This window comes from Vicugna pacos, chromosome 11 (genome assembly GCF_048564905.1).
Source record: "Vicugna pacos chromosome 11, VicPac4, whole genome shotgun sequence".
Classification (NCBI taxonomy): domain Eukaryota; kingdom Metazoa; phylum Chordata; class Mammalia; order Artiodactyla; family Camelidae; genus Vicugna; species Vicugna pacos.
In genome coordinates, this window is record NC_132997.1 from 6,433,827 (window position 1) to 6,440,893 (window position 7,067).

General features: G+C 46.3%; 1 pseudogene; it reads right to left on the reverse strand.

The window, feature by feature from the left end:
* Nucleotides 1-5,696: 5,696 nt before the first annotated feature.
* LOC140699617 (large ribosomal subunit protein uL6 pseudogene) lies at nucleotides 5,697-6,848 on the reverse strand (annotated as a pseudogene).
* Nucleotides 6,849-7,067: the final 219 nt, after the last annotated feature.

Here is a 7,067-nt window from a genome sequence, read left to right on the forward strand (position 1 = left end):
TGGTCTCAGTAAAGGTGCACAGGGGAGCCAGGATCCTGTAGAGGAAAGGACAAAGCAAGGATGTGGCCTCAGCTGGTGATCTGGTTCGGCCTGACCCTGCAGGGAGCTTTGGCGTACAGATGAGAGCACAGGGCTGGTCTCACCTTGAGGTAGAAGGGTTGACAGGACAAGCATTTGGCAGAGAGCAATTCTCTGGGGAAGGGGCATTTGGAGCCTTTAATGGCCAACACTCACAGCAGCTGGAGGAGTGCACCAGCTGGGAAAGGTGAGACAAGCAGGGCACCAACAGCATCCACTCCCAACTCCAACAGGATGGCTGTAGTGGAGTTGGCCTCAGCGCTTCTGTGGCTTTTTTCTTCACTGAATCCCTAATGTCTACATTCTGCCTGAGTTTACCTTTTGCAGAGGGTCTTGAAGAAGATTTTAGCCTGTAGGAAGGTTTTCAGAAATTGATATGGTCTTTTCAGTGACTGGGGCCACTGAGCGGGAACACCAGATTACCCATGCATCTGCTGGGATTATGATCTGCTTGCTAAATTGTGCCAGGATTTGTCACAAAGTCAATGTTCTAGGATCCTTCTCATGAGTTCCAGCCATCTTCATTCATCTGCTCTCTAATAAGTGACTCAGGGAACGCAGCCACCTGGTGATCCATCCCCTCTTTCTGCTCCCTTGACAAATCAAGATGCAAACTGCTGAACTTCCTTTGGCTTGTTCTCCATGACTCCTAAATAGCTCAAATCACTCTGAAGACTGGCCAAAGCTAATTTTGCATTCAACACTGACTTGATTTATTCCTCTGGCATTGCAGGAAAAATTGAGGTGTATGCCATTTCTCCATGTTGATCCAAGTCCCCATCCCCTCGAGTGAAATTTGCAGCCCAGGTCACTGTGATTTATTCAGAGCTACTGCTGCTTTGTCAGTGATTCTCTACCCAAGCTCACTGGCTGCCCAGCTGCTGGATCCCCTTACATACATGCATGTGTCAGAAACTAAAGTCCCACATGCCCCAGTTGGAGCTACCTTGCCCCACAGCTGTTCCCGCCTCCACCAGGCCTCATACCAGGGTCTGTTGAAGTCATCCTTCCCACGTTGTCAAGAAGTGGGGGCATGGACGATAAAGCACAGCTCAGTCCCCATCTGTCAATTGCTTTTCATAAGGAGATCAGCCAAGTACTTTATGTAGGACTCCATCCCCTCTAGAGACTCACAGCTACACTGTCTCTGCTTTCATCAAGGAAGTGCCACCATTTTGGATTCTTATATTGGGGTCAAATCCCAGGAAAGGGGGCAGAGAAGGGAGTGAAGAGTGAAGAGCACTGGGGGGGGGGGGAGTGAAAAATAAGCTTTCCTTCTATGGATCATTCAGATCCAAAAGGAAGCTCAACATTACCAACCAGTCCAAGCCTGGAGTTAGGGGAAAAAAAAACAAAAAAACAAAAACACAAAAACAGGCCTGGCTTGACTGTCTCTCCAGAAGCGGCTCTGTGGCAATGCCTTTATTTAATTGTAAGACATCAACCCCCCCTCTGTCTTATCCTAGATTCCATCATTTGTTTTGCTTTGAGACATTTGGTTGTTCTCCCTTTCCTTCCTAGACTGAGAACTGAGACAAGTCTGCAGGCCATCTGGACCCACCAGAAGGACAGATGTGGGGACCTTAATATGGCTCTGCTCCCTCTTCCCACTGAATCTGAAGCCACCATGGGAAGTTCCTCCTGGTAAGAATATAATAATGATAAAATGACTATTCTATTCATTCAGCAGATATTTACTGAGCACCTGTTAGGTGTCAAGCATTGTTTTAAGTGTTTTATGTGTGCTCATTCAGTTCTCATACCAATTCTATGAGGTAGATCCTGGTATTACCTCCACTTTACAGATAAGAAAAGGGAGCTGTCTGTGGAGGGATTAAATGACTTGCTCCAGGCACTGGTAGTGGAAAATGGTCCAGCCCAGGCTCCTAACTGCTATGCTGGCTCATTCCAGTGACAGAGGTTAGGGAACTCATTGTCCTGCCTTGGAAAGCACCGACTCACCATCTCCCATCACTCACATCCCAACCCTTGCTTTGCTGAGTGTTTCAGGGGGATCATTCATGGGCAGGTGGAACTCTGTGTGTGTGTATGTCCATGCGTGGGTGGTGATGTATCATATGCGGAGCTCTCCCTTGAGCCTGGAAAGGGGTTCTCATTCATAATACATTTGAAAACAGAACCTGAACCTCTTCACCTTGCCTGCCTCCCCATTACTATTTCCACAAACAGAAATGGGAAAGCCACTAACATACCTATCTGGCAAGGCTAGGAACCCTCACCCTGGGCCTGAGCTGCCCCTCAGTACCAGAACCTTCTACTTGGCAGGGGCTCCAGTGAGCAAGAACAATTATCAAATACCTGAATGAACACAAGGAGTTCAAAGATGAATTCATACAAATGTAGATATTTGGGGGAAAAGAGGCCAGAGTCTGTGAAGCCACAAGTAGGGCTCCCAAGTTCCCATTTTGTGTCTTCTTATCCTCTAGCCTTGCACTCCCTCTTTTCCTCTCCAACCCCCTTGCCTTCCTGAATCAAAACCAACCATACTTTACTTTGATTGATCCATCCCAGCTCCAAAGTGGAAACAACTGATAAGGGTTTAAGTGTTAGCCTTTCCTACAGAATTTGCATGTTAATGGCAATTACTGGCCTAATGCTGAAAGGATAAACCTGAGCAGGTGGAACTAGCCTATCAGTCCGCAGGTGGGAGAGGATTTGGGCAAGGAAGGGGCAGGCCCAGGCTGAGGGGGGAAGGACAGGGGGGAATAGCACTCCCACCTCCCTCTTTCATTCCCCTTCATTGACCTTGAGGTTCTGCATCCATAATGGCATAATACAACCCAATCTGGCAAGGTGGTGATGACACTTTACTCATGTCATTTATGAGCAAGTTCTTGGTACTAAGTAGTGCTCGGTTAACTGTGACTTTTCATCCTGGCCTGGCTGATAATTGAAGTGAGCTCACACTTAGCATGAGATTGAACCCCCTTTTAACCCTCTCTTCTTAGCCTTCCCACATGCTTCAGGATGCCCTGGTCCTATCATGAGACAGAGTATCAATTTTCAAGATCTACAGTTGTATAGAGAGATTATCCCACAGTTGGTTGTGAGGTAAGAGCCTTGTCAAAGCCGGCCACCATGATGGAGGGGAAGTGCCCTGTGTGGGGCGCTGTGGCACAGGAAGGGCAGGGCTTTGGAGCTAGGCCCCTCTGAATATGATCGACTGTCCATTGCTTGCTGGCCCCTGAAGATGTTAATTAACACTTCTGAGACCCAGGATTCTCACCTGTAGAATGGGCTCAGAAAAAGCCCTGCTTCACGGGGGTTCTGTGAGGCTCAAAAGAAATGACAATTCAAAAAGGTTTTGCATAGAGTTGATGCTCAATAAATTGTAGCATCCTCTTATTCTTGTCAAATATACAAGTGTAAAGGGCTGTTGATTTAAGAATTCTTCTCAATACTTTTGGCTTCTGGCCATGGCAATTCAAGATGGCAGCCTGTGCCCCAGCTGGACTTGTTACTGTCATTGTGTTTTCCTTCCTTCCCATCAGCAGAAACTGGTGCATGCTTCCACACCCCTGACAGCTGGCAGGGAGGGGAGGGTCAGATGAGGACCACCTGCTCCTTGCTCTACTGCAGAAGGGCACTGGCCAGCCATATTTAATGTTCAAGGCTCCAACCTGTCATATCCCTCAGGTTTAGACCTTAAATCCTGATGCTGTCAGTAGGGGACGGGGTAGGAAAGCTGGATCTGCACCACTGCCACATGTGCTCAGCACTTACCAGGTTTCACGAGTGGAACTGGAGAGGAGCCTGGGCCCTGCGCTCATGCCAGAGCTCACATCCCAAGCTCAACGACTTTAGACAAGATGCCTAACCTCCCTGTGTCTCAGCTCACTCATCTTTTAAACAGAAGTAACAGAGATGAAAGCAAATCCCTCCTATGACGTTTTTTATGAAGACTTATGCGGGAAAAGTGCTTCATCTGGTGCCCAGAACATGGTCAATAGTTAATAAATGTTAGCTGTTTTCTTATGTTACTCATATCATCTCCCTTGATCTCCACAAGCTGCCCAGGGCTTAAGCAGACCATATATGATGTATTCCTTTTCTAGAAAAGTAAACTGAGGCTGCAAGTTTCATGGGCAGGGAGCCCATAGGAAGGAGTGGCTGAGCCTGGATCCCTGCAATACTCTGCATGACAACAGTGTCCACACCACTACTTGATCGTGTCCAAACACTGTTCCACAGGCCTGCCTGCAAAGGAAAATGCAGATTCTTGGTCTCCTTCTCAGATCTACTGAGTCAGAATCTCCAAGACCAGAGCCTGGAAATCTGCCTTTGTAAAGTGCCTCTTAAGGAATCCCAATGTCCATTTGCTGTTGGGGTGGCCATATTCATCACCGGGCACAATGCTCACTGTGTCATTGCAGGGCAGGGGAACAGGGCAGGAACTCCAGAAATAACAAACAGCTTCACAGCCAGCAGCCCAGGTGGACAGTGCTGCCTGCACATTAAGTAGGAGCTTACTGAGATTTGTGTGGAGATGGTCACCTTAACGCACACCAACTTTTTTCCAGGTCACTGATTTCTATCTAGATTAAATAATTTTATTATATATTTTGGGCTCTGTAGGGATAGTACATTTGTGTTGAATTGAAACATTCTTGTCAAGATATTATGTTTGGCCTGGGCACACCTAGTCCACAGGAGGTTACCAAAAACCAATGTGGTCCCTTGCAAAGGGCCCCTGGGACACAGCTGATCCAAAAATGGCACTGTACCCACCCTCCACAGCCCACTCTCCCTGTGAAGGTAGAGGCACCTGTCCCCAGAGGAACACGGCATTCACCCCACACTTCCTCTGACTTTGATCTGACCTAGTTGTTGAGAGGACTAGAGCCTTGGGGGACTTCTGGAAATACAGGGGCCCAAATTCAGAGGGTGGCACTGATTTTGAAGAGCTACAGTTGCCACCAAGTAACCTCATGTCCCAGAATGCTAAGGAAACACATTGTTTTCCTTCTTCCTTCACCCAGAGCCAGGAGTTGATTCTTCAAAGACACACCCATGGGAAGGTCATCAGGGGTAATGAGCCTGGCAGATGAGGAAGGTGCCTATTTATGATGACCTCCTGTCAGGAAAACTCCAGGAGAGTCCCCATTTCAAAATCATTTGCAAACCTGTCATATTTTCCCTCCCAAATGTATTCATTCAGCAATACAAGCACATCCTCTTGGACAAGTGCTGGGCTAGAGACCTGTAATACACTTTAAACCACTGCATAGACTCTGTTCCCAGGTGGCTGAGTGTTTGTTGTAACACAACACAGGAAAAGCTGTTGTAGGCAAAGGACCAAGGTAATTAAAATCATAACCTGTCCCCTCCCAGAGTTCCTATAATCAGTGTCCTTCATTCTGACCCTGATGCCCCTTCAGGATACACAGGATTTTAGCAGAGCTCCCCAGGGGAAAGCAGAATCACTGCTCAAGGGACAGGAGACAGTGTGGACCCACCTTGGCTGTGCTGAGCAGAAGACCTTCCCTTTCAGTGACTCCCACTGAAACCTACTGCCACCTTCAATTGTCCCCTAGGGACTCAGGGACAATCCCACAGTCCTGTGAGCAGACAACTTGCACACAATGATCTACATCACATACGCAAAAGACAATATATTTTAAAATATCTCTACAACATTACACTGATGATCAAAGTGTATCAATTAAATAGATATTTACAGATGGTTGGAGGGAATGAGGAAGGGACAGAGGTGGACACAAATGGGGGTTGGACACAGAATTATACATTTCTATCTGTCACATGGGACAACTTGCACTCAGTGGCTCAACTATATTTGTGAATTGTAGTGTATTTACATTAGATCTGAAATGAGATTAAAGAAGAAAAGCAAATCTATATACCTTAAAGAAATCCTAGGTTTATAAAACACATTCTGATGAAGGCTAAATTGGAAAGGACCACTTTTGAATGGAGCAGAGTGTTTGTCATAAACAGTTATACACCTCCCTCTGGTGGCTATGAGGAATGGCATGGGTGCTGCTGGCTCCATGGGATGTCAGACAAACAGGTAACATTCACACACACACAACATGAACCTTTTTTTTTTTTTTCCCAATCAACACAGCTTTTATTGTATCCTTAAGATATTACAACTGAATCTGAAGAGTCATCTGGCATCTTGCTCTTTCTGTACCCAGACAAATTAGATATTATTCATCAGCCTGCTGAACTGTTCTTTTTTCAGAAACATAGATACCATCCAAAATTTTTCTGATACACTTGTTTTTAACTGTCGTGGCTTGCTGAATCAAAGCAGCTGAATTTGATACCAGTTCAATGTTGTTTCCCTCAAGAACTAACTCATCTTTCTGAGCATGAGATATTGAACAAGCAACACCTGGCCTCATCTGAACCCTGCAAATGCATTTTTCACCCAAGAAATTTCAACTTTCAACAAGCAAACCATTCTCCTGAATAATGACATTGATGCGGAAGTGAGCATGCACAGACCTCATCTTGTAATGGAAGCCCAGTGTAACACCCTTGATCATGTTCTGTACATGACTACAGATGGTGCGAACAGTAGCCAGTTCTTTTCTATTTCCCCACGACTTGTCAACCCGGAGCCTCTTCTTTTTCTTTCCAAGGAGACTGAGTTCTACATTGATGTGATTGAAGTCCCTCCGCAGGGTGCCTCCTTGGCCCTTCACAATTACTGTGAGTCCCTTCAGAGTGATGTCGACATTTTCTGGAATGTTGATAGTCTGATTGCTGTGAATGGTCTTCATTCTCGCAGTACATGTGGCAGAGAGAGCGTCTCAACATCAGTCTTGCAGTTAGGAGAAACCAAATTCCATAAAATTGAAGTCTTGAGTGTGCCTTCTACTTGAAGTCCTTGTCTTGATCATGACATGACACAGCATTTCCCAAAGGCAAGGTGTCAGGGAGTGTTGATGAAGCCCCTGAGCTGTGTTGTGGGTCCACAGCAGACAAGGGAAAGGAGGTCG